General features: G+C 42.2%; 1 protein-coding gene and 1 long non-coding RNA gene across 5 annotated transcripts in view; one reads left to right on the top strand and one right to left on the bottom strand.

Annotated features, from left to right (window-relative positions):
- The window catches only part of EEFSEC (eukaryotic elongation factor, selenocysteine-tRNA specific), a 247,598-nt gene that overhangs the window by 199,113 nt on the left and 34,313 nt on the right, over positions 1 to 14,172 (bottom strand). The window lies entirely within an intron of this gene.
- Positions 6,036 to 11,945, top strand: LOC140593896 (uncharacterized). Of its 2 annotated transcripts, XR_011994294.1 has the most exons (5): positions 6,036 to 6,122; positions 7,518 to 7,702; positions 7,897 to 8,052; positions 10,211 to 10,513; positions 11,807 to 11,945. It is a non-coding gene; the product is annotated as an uncharacterized lncRNA (long non-coding RNA). The 2 variants fall into 2 exon arrangements; XR_011994293.1 differs by having other exon boundaries at positions 7,518 to 8,052.

The raw sequence follows: 14,172 nt of genomic DNA, 5'->3' as shown, positions 1-14,172 counted from the left end.
GGCGTAAGACGTTCTGGGGAAAGAGATGAACACACAAACCAATGAACACATCAGTAAGTGACTAAACAGGAAAAAAACGCAGGGAGCAATGGGTCCCATCCCTCATTTCAATTAATTTTAACTTATTCCTTCGACCAACTCTTCTTGGGTGCCTACTTTATACCAAATCGTACAGAATTGACAAACAACAAATCCAACCTGCCTGACAACTTATAACTTCAAACCCAAAAAATCTTCCAAAGAAAGGCTATCATGGAACAGACAAAAGTACCTACAGGGGGAAAGCTCCTTTCTCTTCATGATCATCTAGATAAATATATCTTTTATAATTAAGTTTTTATCTGTTACCTGATCAGACAAAACTCACTGGGTAGATTTCCCCCCTGAACTTGGGAGAGTGTTACTCACACATGGACTGTTCAGCATACTTAATATGCACTTGGAAAGAAAGGGTACTTCAGGATGGGGCCGGCCACTCATCTCCCACTGCCGGGGGTGTGGAGGAGCTGTGCAACCCTGCTTCCAACACATGCATGGTCGTATAGACGCTCCCAGGGGAGGATTGGCAAAGAGCAATTTATTCTTTAACAACAGATATTGATTCTCTAGAACAACTCCAGGGAGGCCATCCGAGCATACATGGTGCTGTTAGGTACTGTGATGAACAGAAAAAAACCCTCGAGAGAGTCTTGCCCTGCCCCACAAAAGAAGTAGGGGAACACCTAGCTTAGGGCAATTCTTTTTTTTTTTTTATTTATTAAGATTTTTATTTATTTATTCATGAAAGACAGAGAGAGAGAGAGAGGAAGAGACACAGGAAGAATGAAAAGCAGGTTCCATGCAGGGAGCCTGAGGACTTGATCCCGGGTCTCCAGGATCACGGCTTAGGGCAATTCTTGATTGGGCTGACCAAACTAAACAGGCAAGGAAATCCTGCCAAAGATTAAGAAATAAGTATCACAACTATACTAATACAAATAGTAGTATGCATAACAATAATCTAGCTAATATTTATTGAAAGTTGACTATGCACCAGGCTTTAAGCATTTTATATACACCTTAATTCCTTAACTCTCACAATGATTATTTTAAGTAGGTATATCATTTTTCTCCCTATCTTACAGATGAGAAAACTAAAATACAAACTTGTTAAGTCACCAGGCCAAGATCACAGAACCAAGCAAGTGACAGTGCAGACCCAGGCAGTATGGTGCAGATGGAGTCTGTCCTCCTAACACTCCTATCCCTACTATACTGTGGAATCTTCCACCACATTCTTTCCATATCAAAGTTAACCACAGTCAACGAAGGATTTGTTCCTTGAGAATATATCACCTGATTTTGTAATATGGAAATCCGAGAAAATAGGCCTCACCTCACAGATCTGCTTTACAGCCCGCTTAAAGAACCATATCCCACAAGTAAATCATTCTGGGGTCTCATTTACATTTGGCAACCATGTCTCATGCTAAGAATTCCTGGGATTACTGACATATTCTAAAAACTAGGTTTTCTCCTATCTTATGGTACACCAAGCTTGGCATTCAACAGCCCAAGTATAACAGCAGCTCTATTATTAAATCAATAAGATACGTGATATCAACTAGTTATCTTGGGAACTTTTTTACAACTTTATCCTTAAAGCTCAAAGATTCACTACAAAATTCAGATACTCTATATTTTACAACATGAAAAAGGTAGGTATTATCTGGAAAAAGTCCAATAGCTTTGAAGTCTAGCAGATATGGGCTCTAGACCTTTTTCTGTCACTATGTCACCTCTGATAGATAATCTAATGCCTATGGGCCTATATTTCCTCAGCTGTAACTGACTCACAAGCCACTGAGAGGATTACATGAGATAATAGTGCACAGCATCTAGTCAGTGCCCTGCACAAAAAGTAGTGCTAATAATGCTGGCTGACCTTCACTTCCCTTGTCCTGGGACCTGTATCCATCCTCTTCCTATACTATCCTCCAGCACTCATCTTCCTCTGCCCAAGTGGAAACAATGACATCACTTTAAGGAAATAGCCTATCATAATCTAAGACCATGAATTAGGGCATACCTAAGGACAAATGTGGATGACATGGTCGTCTCCATAATACAAGCATTACTAACTGGCTAAAAATAAAATCAGATCATACTTCCTCAACAAATTCCACTGGAGGAAAAAGGCCCTGCCATTCCTGCTATTTCCCTATCTCAGATTTCCACCTTTTGGGCATAACCACTCATTCTTACCAGCCACAATCTGTAATCACCTATTAGCTAATCTATAGACAAAATAATCCATTCCTGAAAAATAAAAATCTAGATCAACGCATAAAACCATGCTATAAAGCAATGCTTCAAGGGAAATCTACAGTTTTTTATGTTTAATATTTTTTAAAAATCAGTGTAGGGATCCCTGGGTGGCGCAGCGGTTTAGCGCCTGTCTTTGGCCCAGGGCGTGATCCTGGAGACCCGGGATTGAATCCCACGTCGGGCTCCCAGGTGCACGGAGCCTGCTTCTCCCTCTGGCTGTGTCTCTGCCTCTCTCTCTCTCTCTCTCTCTCTCTGTGACTATCATAAATAAATAAAAATAAATAAATAAACAAAAACAAAAATAAAAATCAGTGTAAATCACCATATTAATAAAGAAGAAAAATTATCATTTCAAAAGACACATAACTGATAGAATTTAACTACACATGATAAAAATGTTCAGCAAACTAGGAATAGAAAAGAACTTCCTCAACACAGTTTACATGAAAAATCCATGGCAAACATTATATCTCATGGAGAAATATGGAGTGCTTTCTCCTCCATGATCCAAATAAAGCAAGGAAGTCCATTCTCATCACTTCAACAATTTACTAGAAGTTCTAGATAGTGTAATAAGGCAAGAAAAAGAATTTAAAAACACAAAGATTATAAAGGAAGATGCAAAACTATCTTTATCCACAGGTGAATGGCTGATCATTTAGGTAGAAAATCTAAGAAGTTGGGACGCCTGAGTGGCTCAACAGTTGAGCATCTGTCTTCTTTGGCTCAGGGCATGATCCCAAGGTCTGGGGATCAAGTCTCACATTGGGCTCCCTGTGAGGAGCCTGCTTCTCCCTCTGCCTATGTCTCTGCCTCTCTCTGTGTGTCTTCCATGAATAAATAAATAAAATCTTAAAAAAAAGAGAGAGAGAGAAAAGGAAAATCTAAAAAGACTACAAAACAACCACTAGGACTAACAGCATTTAGCAAGGTTTCAAGAAACAAGATCAATATATATAAATTAATCATACTAACATAATAGCAACAAATGACAATCATTTAAAAGAGCATCAAAAAATAGGTACTTCAGAATAAATTTAACAAAATATGTATACAATCCCTATACTAATAATTATAAAACACTGCTTAAAGAAAACCCAAATAAAATGAAGAGATATGCCAAATTTATAGACTGGAAAATTCAATATTGCTATGAATCAATTCTTCCCACCCTGAGCTACAGATTCAATGTAATTCTAATCATAAACCCAGGACATGTGTGTAGAAACTGAAACCTACTTCTAATATTTATATGGAAATGAAAAGGACCTGGCATATTCAAAACAATCTTTAAAAAGAACAAAACTGGAGGACTTTCACTACTGGACTTCAAAACTTTATAAAGCTATGTATGATATTGGTGTGAGGATAGACAGATCAATGAAATAGAACAGAGTATGTATGACATTGATGTGAGGACAAACAGATCAATGAAATAGAACAGAGTCCAGAAATAGACCCACACTTAAATAGTTATGTGATTTCCAACAAAACCATCCAGTGAAAAAAGCACTTTCATGAACTAGAACAACTAAAGAATCATATGAAAAAAAAAATCAACTTTGACACCCCCCACACACACACCATATACAAAAATTATTTTACGGTAGATGGTAAACCTAAATGTAAAAGCTAAAGCCATAAATCTTTTAGAAAGAAACAGAGTAGAATGCCTTCATAGCAATAGGCAAACATTTTTAAACAGGATACAGAGAGAGGCTTGGGTGGCTCAGCAGTTAAGCATCAGCCTTTAGTTCAGGGCATGATCTGAGAGTCCTGGGATTGAGTCCCACATCTCCCTGCAGAGAGCCTGCTTCTCCCTCTGCCTATGTCTCCACCTCTCTCTCTCTCTGTGTCCCTCATGAATAAATAAATAAAATCTTTTAAAAAATAAAGAATTAACTAAAATCTTTTTAAAAAAGGATACAGAAAGTGATAATCATAAAAGAAAAAATGATTAGAATGAATCCAAATTTAAAACTTTTGTTTATCAAAAGAGATCAAGAAAAGTTGTAAAATAAATGAAGTTCTGAGATTTTAGACAAAGCCTTCATTTTCCCTGAAGGTAACTCACTTAAAATATTATTTTTATAAGACAAACATAAAGAATATGACCTTTGGGGGGTTGGGAGGAATTTGGAAGTATCTGTTAAAAGTAATTACCCCAGCAATTTCCACTTCTAAGACAGAAATCCACAGAAATATTCCCATTAGGGTGTAAAAAGGTATGTTCACCTAGCAAAATATAGGAGACACTCTAAGTGGGCACCACTAAAAGAGTGGCTAAATGGCACATGCATCCAAGGGAATAACCTGTAGCCACTAAAACAGAGTGAATGTGAACTATCTGAAGGCATGTGAAAAGATCTTTAAGGCATTGTTAAGTGGTGGAAAAGCAAAATGCAAAAGAACAGGTTTAGTATAGATAGCCCCACTGTAAAATTTAAAAATAAGCTTAAAATCGACAATACTCACACATTAAATGAGTGTAAATATAGGTCTGTATGAAAAAAGCCAGATGAATACACACCAACCCATCCATTAACATCATAAAGGGGTGGGGAAGGCCCTTTCTCTGAAAGTATTTATGAAATGCGAGAATGCTACAGAAACTTTGTATTCAGAAAAAAAGTTTACAAACAAACGGTGTGTTCCCAGGTAAAAATGCTATGTAATAAGAAAGAAAAAAGCTTAAGAAAACTCTCCTTCCTCTGAGCTTACCCTGAGATCTGCACCTCCATGCCCAGGTTTTAAGCACACTTACCAGCTTCAGTGGGGCCCTAGGGAGGAAGGTGCAAAGGCGCTCTGAGAAAAGCCCCGCATTCGCAAGACAGAGCCTTCCTTAGTTAGGCAGAACTGCCCTAAGCACAGCCCCCCACCAGGTCCTTTCAGGCTCCAATGTCCTCCCACAAGAGACACAGCATCCCATGCTCTCCACCAGCCAGATTCTCAGCCCCTCTGCTGGTTTTTCACATCCAACTTTCTGCCCTGTGCTAGAGGACACCACAGACCCAAGTGCTGCCAGAAGAGTGTCCTTTCTGAACTTGAAGACCTTTTTTGTGTTCTGTACTTTCTGGATATATTTTAGGGGACTTGATGTTTTTACTGAAGATCCTTCCTTGGGATTTTTGCTTTTATTTAAATATACATATATATAATTCAACCAAGAACTATTTCCCAGGAGGAAATGCTAAGAGGCCACAGGAAGACGTGAAGTTTCTTAAAAGTAAGCAACACGAAGACAGAACTGGTCTCTACTGAATTTGAAAATGGGTAAAGAATGGAGCTAGGGCACTCACTCCACACTCCAAAGCCATATAAGAATAAACCGTTTTTGCAAAGTCCAAATGACTGCTGGAGGCAAGGAGAACGGGCCTCTGGTTTTCTCCTTCCCTCTGGTCCGCAGTCCTCCCCCTCCTGCCTACTCTGAAATAACATCGCTCAGGGCTACAACCATCTGTAGCTGCCAGGGCAAGGCACAATACATTCAGAAACTCTTGGACCCACATATCCTGCAGCTCGGAACTGCACAAACAAAAGGTTAGGGGAAGGGGGATGGGGGAGAGGGAATAAAGGCTTAAAGATTAAAGTCACAGGCAGAGACAGACGGCTCCGTTTTTTAATAACTGAAAACACGAGTTGGGTCTGAATGTGCTCATTGTTTAGCAGAGGGGGCAGCCTATGCAGGCAGGACTGGCTGGCGACAGGACTGCCTTCCCATCAGCAATAAGATTTACCAAAAGGGCGGGGGAGGCAGGAGTAGACCTCAAGCCGGAGCTCCATTTACTGATGATGACATAGAGCACAGCAGCCAGGTGAGCATCAGGTCGCTGCTATCCTGGGCCATGGTGGGGAGGGGCTCGAAAAGAAAGATAACGCTCACCTGGGCTTCAAGGAGCCGGTGACATGAGTCTTCTCTCGGCAGCTCTTGGGAATGTACTGAGGTAAAGCCTCCTCAGAAGCAACCTGGCCATCAGGATTAGAGGTGTAAAAATGTGTCCATCCTTTAGCCCTGTAATATCACTTCTAGGATTCTAGCCCTAGGAAATAGCCCAGCTGGGGTAAGACCCTGATGCACAACATTATTCTGTGCAACATTATTTACGACAGCAAGAAATCAGAACTGAAATGTCCAACACTAGAGGGAACGGTTAAGTGTTTATTTATTTGTATCTGCCTTACTGTAAAAAGGATGTAAAGCAGCTTACATAAACATACAACACAAAGGAGGAAAATGCAAGAGAAGGAATCACAGCTACAGAAAAAAATGTTTAAAAAATTAGGTCAGTGCTGGACTGCTTATTCTGAACACACTGTGAGAGCCTTAACTCTTCCTAAGAGGGGCCATAAGATATTACCACTGCCACCAATGGTTAACAGCAGCTCCTGCTTGCTGAGTCCCTGCCGGGTACCCACGCTGTTTAAGGTTCGTTATTCTACTCTCACTGAGTCCACTCAGCAACCTACAAGAAACTCATTCTGTCCCCATTTTACAGATAAGGAAATCTAGGCTCCAAAGGTTACCCAGAGCCAGGAAATGACAGACACAGGTTTTGAAGGCAGGTTTTCTCTGAGTCAAAGTTTATATGCCTGCGGCAACACCCACAAGCTTAAAAAAACTATATATTCATATAATGGAACTTCTACAGGTTGAGAAAATTATATTTACATAGATTAATGGCAGGGGGAAAACGTTTTGGATATAATGTTAAATTTTTTAAAACATCAGAAAAAAATTACATGCAAAAAAAAAAAATTACACACAATGTATAATTTCAACCAGGTAAGCCAGATGATCATTTTCATCCTTACAGTTTTGCCTATTATCCAAATTTTCCAAATAGGTCTGTATTAGTTTTATAATCAGAAAAAAAGATTTTGTATTTAAAAACTCTACAAAGGTCCACTGTGTTCTTGTATCACAGTTCACATCCCACCCATATGTACACCAACTCATTTTTGTTTTACATAAAAATTCTACGTATGTAGGAGAATCAGAAAATATGTACACTGAGACCTAAACCAAGGAAAATTTTGTATTCATGTTCATCATTCTGTTAATCATAAACAATTTCATTTTGCTCAGGACCTTTAAAGTGATTTGAGATCATATCTGTGTGTGTGTGTGTGTGTGCGCGTGAGAGAGAGAGAGAGAGAGAGAAGACAACTACTATAAATGAGTTCAGTTTCCCTTTTCTTTTTCTCTTTAGATACAGACTCTCCTACCAACAAGCAGAGGCAAAGACAAACTGTCTCAGCCGTATTCCTGGCTACAGCAAAGACCTACCCACATGGACATCATGGCCCCATATTTCAAGCCCTCCCAGAATGGCAACAAGGCCACACAGGTCGGCCCATCACCCAAGCCTAGCCAGGCCATAGTTGCTTCTTGAAGGTCTGACATCCAAAAGCCTGCTGAAAGTCATATACATTTTGCTGGGGAGAAGGGTCAGAGCTTTCCCAATTTCTCAAAGGGCTCTCTAACCACTATCTAGATATGTTAGTCCCAGACTTCACAGCAAGTCTTCATGGCAAATCTCTCGGCTTTACCATCTGGACACCATTCCCTAACCCCAATCTATCTTCCAGGGATACAGAGAAGGTTTAGCCATCTTCACAAACTGACAGAGGGAAGCACTCATCTAACAACTACTTATGTGAATGGGAGGCACTCTTAAGCCCTTCGTGAAGACAAGAAGACTGAGGCTCAGAAGAGGGTCACTCGGCTAGGATCCACCTCTTTCTGTAAGGCCCCACACACCCGACCAAATAAAACAGATCTTGCAGATGACAATACTTCCAAGTTTGACTGGTCACTCTGCTGATCACTAAATGCTAGGGTCAGCAAAAAGGCAAAGGCTTGGTTTTCTATTATGAAACAAAAGAATAACAATTTCCCAAGAGCTATTTAAATATTTCTTTAAAATGGTCCTTCCTTGTCTATTAGCATGAAGTAAACCACCCTCATTGGGGGCTAGCTTCCAGCACTGCACAGCAATAGAAAGTCAGCTGTGTTCTGGTTATCTGAAAGAAGGGGGAAAAATATTTTAAAAGCTTTAATATTTAAACAAATAGAAAGGCAGATTTCTTCCATGTTTCCTCAACTCCCAAAGTCACAGAATAGCCTAGCCACTAAACTTTAAAATGAGTTTGGATTAAAGGAAGTATCCCAAACTGGCAACAGACGTGAAGACTGTGTGAAATATTAATCATAATGCTGCTCCTGGGAACCAGCCCCCAGTGCTGGGAGAAAGAGTGCAGTGAGCAAGCAGCATGCGCTGACTGCATCTGTGAGCCTCAGCTATGCAGCTAGCTCCTGAATGATGAGTGAGAACTTCCCATCCAGAGCTGTGTTTTGATTTTTATGTAATTGGGGTGGGAAGTGGGGGGGCGGGGGGAGGAAACTATTAAACTAATAATGTTCATGACATTATTTTGGAAAATAACATTAGGAAAGAAAAAAATCTTGGGAAAAACACCTTCTTTATAAAAGGAAACTGAAAGTGACCTATATTCCCATTCCCTCAAGTTAACCACTGTTAACATTCAATTTGTCTTTCTAGTATTTTCCCACTTTTTCAACTTAGCATTATATTTAATATGATTATTCACGATTTTAAAATTTCTTGATAAATATTTGTTTTAAGGAAAGGCTATACAAAGTACCTTAATTTGCTTTATTTGGGTAGCTCCCAAATTTTTGCTACTATTTGAAATGCTTGAAGAACATCTTTAAGCATAAAGCTCTGGCCAATTTCACGTTATTTCCTAGAAGATGAATTACAAATTCACAAAGCAGAACTTATTTAAGGCTGTAAACACATTTTCCACAATTAGTCCCCCAAAAGGCAGGGCCAAGCCAGAGCTTTCTAGTAACCTGTTGCTAAAACAATCACCACATTCCCAATCAGACACTGCAGTCCCCTGCAGTCCCAAAGGTTTGTGAACCATAAATGCCTTCCCTGTCCTCCCTGGGAAAAAACAATGGCCACAGAACAAGACAAGTGCTGAACCAGGGAGGAGGATGCCCGGAAAGACTCAGACTGGTGGTTTCTAGCAAACACAGGTGCCCTGCGTGTTTTGTGACCCGGAAAGATTAGAAATCCCAAGAAAGAAGACAGGGAAAAGGGAGATGTGAACCGTGAAGTCCAGCATCAGGGCTACTGTTTAGTGCAGCCTTGTAATGGCCCACATTCATGAGCAGTTTTTGGTTGCATTGTTTTCTCCTTCACTCAAGTACAGTGAAGGAATCAGAGTCCTCTGTTGACCCCTCAAAGGGAGGGTTACATATAAACAGAACCAGCTACTTAGTATTCTCGGCTCAGTCTCGATTAGGTAAGTGCACTATCTGCCTTCCCTTATGCCCTCCCATTCCAGGGGAAAACCTATCTTCTGACACCAAATTTCTTCTTCCTTTGGAGAAATGGCACAGTCAGAGAAGCAATGTTCAAATCCTGGCCTGCCAAGTCGTGTGTGACCTTTGGCAAGTAGCTTTTCCTTGCTGTGATTGAGTAATAGGGAGTGATGCTGTGAGGATCATATACTGTGACATGTATAAAGCACACAGACAGGTATGGTAGCTGGCACAAAGCAATAAGTTAATTCATTTTTAAAAATAATATCTTTAAATCATTATTATTATCCAAATGATCAGATGAATGATCATCTGCAAGAAAAATTAAAAACTAAAGAAATAAAGAATGCAGGACAATGGCCCCTTGCAAACGCCCTCACTAGGGGAGCACACAGAACAGACTCCTCCTGAAGTACCAGCCCATTAGCTCTGTCATAGGCCCAAGAACCAAGCCCTCCTCCGTGCCCCTCCCTCACCCCACCAAATCAGCTGGATGGGCCCTGCTAGAAAAGGTAACTGAATCCCTGGCCTTTGCTGCTTGTCTTTCAGAAGCTTATCTGGAGAGGACCATCTGACAGTGCAACACAGCCTTGGTGGGGTGGGAGCAGCACTGGAATTACAGCATCCGCTGACTTCCCCAAATCTGACCAGAGGAGGACTTCAGTGACACAGAAGGAAGACAGAATGAGGGGCTGAGGAGGAAGACAAAGTATCTTGCCATCAGCAAGGGCCTCCCAACTGTGGTCACTCTGCTGGGCACTTCATGCACCCCTCCCCCACCCCGTAACACACACCATAGCCTTTGGAAGGCAGGTGACACCTTTCCCATGCTGCTATAAGATCACGCAACTGGTAAGTGTTGGTGCCAAAATCGAAACCTAGACTAACACCCATCTTCTTTTACACAACATCATATAGTCATGCAAACAAAACAAGCAAGCATGGGAGCTTGGGTAAGGGAGAAGGACAGGCCCTGTAAGAAAGAAAAATGTCTGTTAGGGCCCATTATTCATTATTACGACCAACCACCTGATAATTTCAACACTTCCTTTCTTCTTTTTTTTTTTTTTTTTAAGATTTTATTTACTTATTTGACAGAGAGAGAGAGAGCACAAGCAGGGGGAGTGGCAGGCAGAGGGGGAGGGAGAAGCAGGCTTCTCACTGAGCAGAGAGCCTGATGTGGAGCTCCATCCCAGGACCCTGGGATCATGACCCAAGCCGAAGGCAGAGGCTTAACCCACTGAGCCACCCAGACACCTACTTCCTTTCTTTTCTACCCAAGTAGACTAAGTTTTGGGGGCATGGAGGGGTGGCTTCTACATCTTAGGTGGTTCCCCACCCCCTCCAAACACAAGCTCCTCTTTCCAACGTCACAGGTGCTCAACGAATACTGTGGAAAGCATTAATCAAATAGTTAAATGAAAAGAGTCAAAAGACAGGGGAATTAAAGAGAAGAAAAAACAAGCTGCAGATAAAATTGGCATAAGGGCAGAAGCACTATAAAAACATAATTTGTAAAGTTTGGGAAGATCCCATCCCTGACTGATGTGGGTTCTATTCTAGGTGTCAGTGCAGTAGACAGCAAGTAGAAGAATGTGATTAGGGAGCCTCTGGCTCAGAACACTGCATGTACACCATTTAATGAGCCTACAGAAAAAGAGCAGGTTCAGTGCCTGCAGTAGCCACTGTGGTCTCCAGCACAGGGAGAGGAACAGGGGAAGGGGCACCAGCAGTGAAATCTGCCATCCCCATCCACACATGTACATCAGAATCACACAACAACTTGGACAGGAATGAAGCATCATCCCCATTTTACAGATGGACAGGCTAAGGCTCAGATGTGATGCAAAGGCCCAATAAGGCTTCAGAGGATAGCCAGGCTGGTTAGACACTGCACGGCATCAGCCATCCCCCAGGCCAGCTCCGCCTTTTCCACTATATCATAATGACACCCATGCTGTTACTAATATTCCTCTTTAAATAATTAATTTTGCCATGTTTTTTAAAACTCACTTTTTTCCATTAAAGAAAAAGTCATCATTTTATCCAACAATTCCACGCTTAGGTAGATACCTAAAGGAACTGAAAGCAAGGACTCAAACAGATACTTGCATGCCAATGCTCATCACAGCATTATTCACACAGGCCAAAGGGAGAAACAATCCAAACGTCCATCACCTGATGACAGAAAAGCAAAATGGTCTTGCATACAACGAAATATGATTCAGCCTTAAAAAGGAAGGAAATTATGGGGTGCCTGGCTGTCGGAACATGTGACTCTCGGAGCAGGTGAGTCTGAGCCCCATGTTGGATATAGAGATTATTTAAAAATAAAGCAATCTTGGACAGCCCCAGCGGCTCAGCGGTTTAGCACCGCCTTCAGTCCAGGATGTGATCCTAGAGACCCAGGATGGAGTCCCATGTCAGGCTCCTTGCATGGAGCCTGCTTCTCCCTCTGCCTCTCTCTCTCTCTCTGTGTGTGTCTCTCATTAATAAATAAAATCTTTAAAAATAATAATAAAATAAAGCCATCCTAAAATAAGTAAGTAAAATCTTAAATTTTTAAAAGGAAGGAAATTCTGCCACACGCTACAACACGGATGAATCTTGAAAACTTGATGATCAGTAAAATAAGCCAGTCGCAAAAGGACAACTACTGCTGGACCCCACACACTTCAAGTACCTAGCAGAGATAAATTCATAGACAGAAGGGAGAGTGGTAGTTGCTAGAGGCTGGGGGAGGGGAGAACAAGACGTCACTGCTTGACGATCAGAGGGTCTCACCTTGAGGAGACAGAAAAATCCTGGAACTAGATGGTGGTGATGGTTGCACCGCACTATGGATTACTTCGTGCTACTGGCATATACACTTAAAATGGTTAAAACAGTAAATTTTGTTATGTATACGTTACCACAATTAAAAAAAAAATTCAAGAAAAAGTTGATATACATCTTTACATGGCTGCCATAAATGGACAACAATGGCAGGCCAAAATTAGAAGGTAACCAGAAAAAAATATATTCAATGATGCTGCTACGCTTTTGCCTTCAGTGAGTCACTAACTCCTGGTCAGGGAAGGGGATGGATAATACTCACAGTATCACAGAGCAACGGAGCCAGCACTATGGTCTTCTCTCCCTGACATCATCGTCAGAAGGACAGCAAGACAGCTAAGAAGGGAAGGACCTATTCACCAAGCGATTCAGTGTCACCTGATCTGGGCAGCCCCTGATACCATCACTGGCCCCACTGTGGTGGGATACACCAACTCTGGGAGCACTGCTCATCACCACTCCCATGCCAAGGCATTGGACACTGGGCCAATCAGTGCCTGTGGGCCTCACCTCACGCACCATCCAGCTCCAGAGAGATTTATACATGCAGAGAACATGGGCAGTCCTAGGGCTGAGGCAGTCCTTTGTACACAATAGCCCCACATCCAACCCCCAGGTGAGGAGCACTAGAAGGACATCAGGTGGGTAAGCCTGAGGGATGGAAAAGGGCTTGGAGGAACGAAGCAGGAGCCTGTGAAGAGGGGTAGTACAAGCAAAATTTGCAGATGAGGCAGCCTGAGCAGAAAGGGGCTGCTGGCAACCTTCCTTGCTTGTACAGTCAAAATGTACAAGGACGCTTGGAAATAGTCAATTAGATGTGATACTGTGGAATAATAATACCAAAGGTCCGGAGTGGAACGCATTAGCTATGCATTCCAAATACCTGATTCCAGGGCCTGGTCTGCAAGGCAGATACTTTCACCATCCAGTACAAAGGGTCAACAATACCAAGGCCGCCAAACTATTGCCTGGGGGCCACATGGCAGCTAGCCAGGAATCCCAAAGCTGCACCTGATAGGCATAAAACAAAGTCCAATGGAGCCTCTTTCATCTACCCCACAAAAGAGGGGCCAGAGGCTGCCATAGCCTGCACCCCCAACACTGCCTGCCAGCCAGGCCTCATCATCCTGCAGTACAATTCTTACCCCTCCCACCCCACAACCCTTCAGTCCTATGTACCTTTCCTCCTCCCCTCCCCTCTTCAAACTGCACTGTTCCTAGACCAGTCCACTTCCTAACCTGGGTTCCCTCCCCCCACTTCCCTTGCATCTCTGCCCAGAGCCCGATCTACAACCCTGCCTCCGAAATGGTCTCTTGGCCTCTCTCCCTTCCACCCCACCTGAACCAGGGCATCTTCTAAACCACAGATCTTTGTTTCCCTGCTTAAAACCCCACAAGAGGTCCTGCTGCCTCCAGAACTAAGTCTACATGTCTCAGCCCAAGATATAAGAACCTTAATAAACTGCTTCCAATCTGCTTCAGCAGCTTATGGCTGTTCACACCTGTGCCTCAATCACAGAAATCTCTGAGGCACCCAACCCCCCTCATCCTTCCTGCTCCCTGAACCCATACACAGAGCACTTATGCCTGGCTCCTGGAACTTGCAGTCTCTCATTTGCCAGCAGGCCAACTCCAGCTCATCAATGTCACCTCCTTGAAAGCCTTCCCTAACTCTC

This window comes from Vulpes vulpes, chromosome 9, assembly GCF_048418805.1.
Source record: "Vulpes vulpes isolate BD-2025 chromosome 9, VulVul3, whole genome shotgun sequence".
NCBI lineage: Eukaryota > Metazoa > Chordata > Mammalia > Carnivora > Canidae > Vulpes > Vulpes vulpes.
This window is presented reverse-complemented; position numbering and strand designations above follow the sequence as displayed.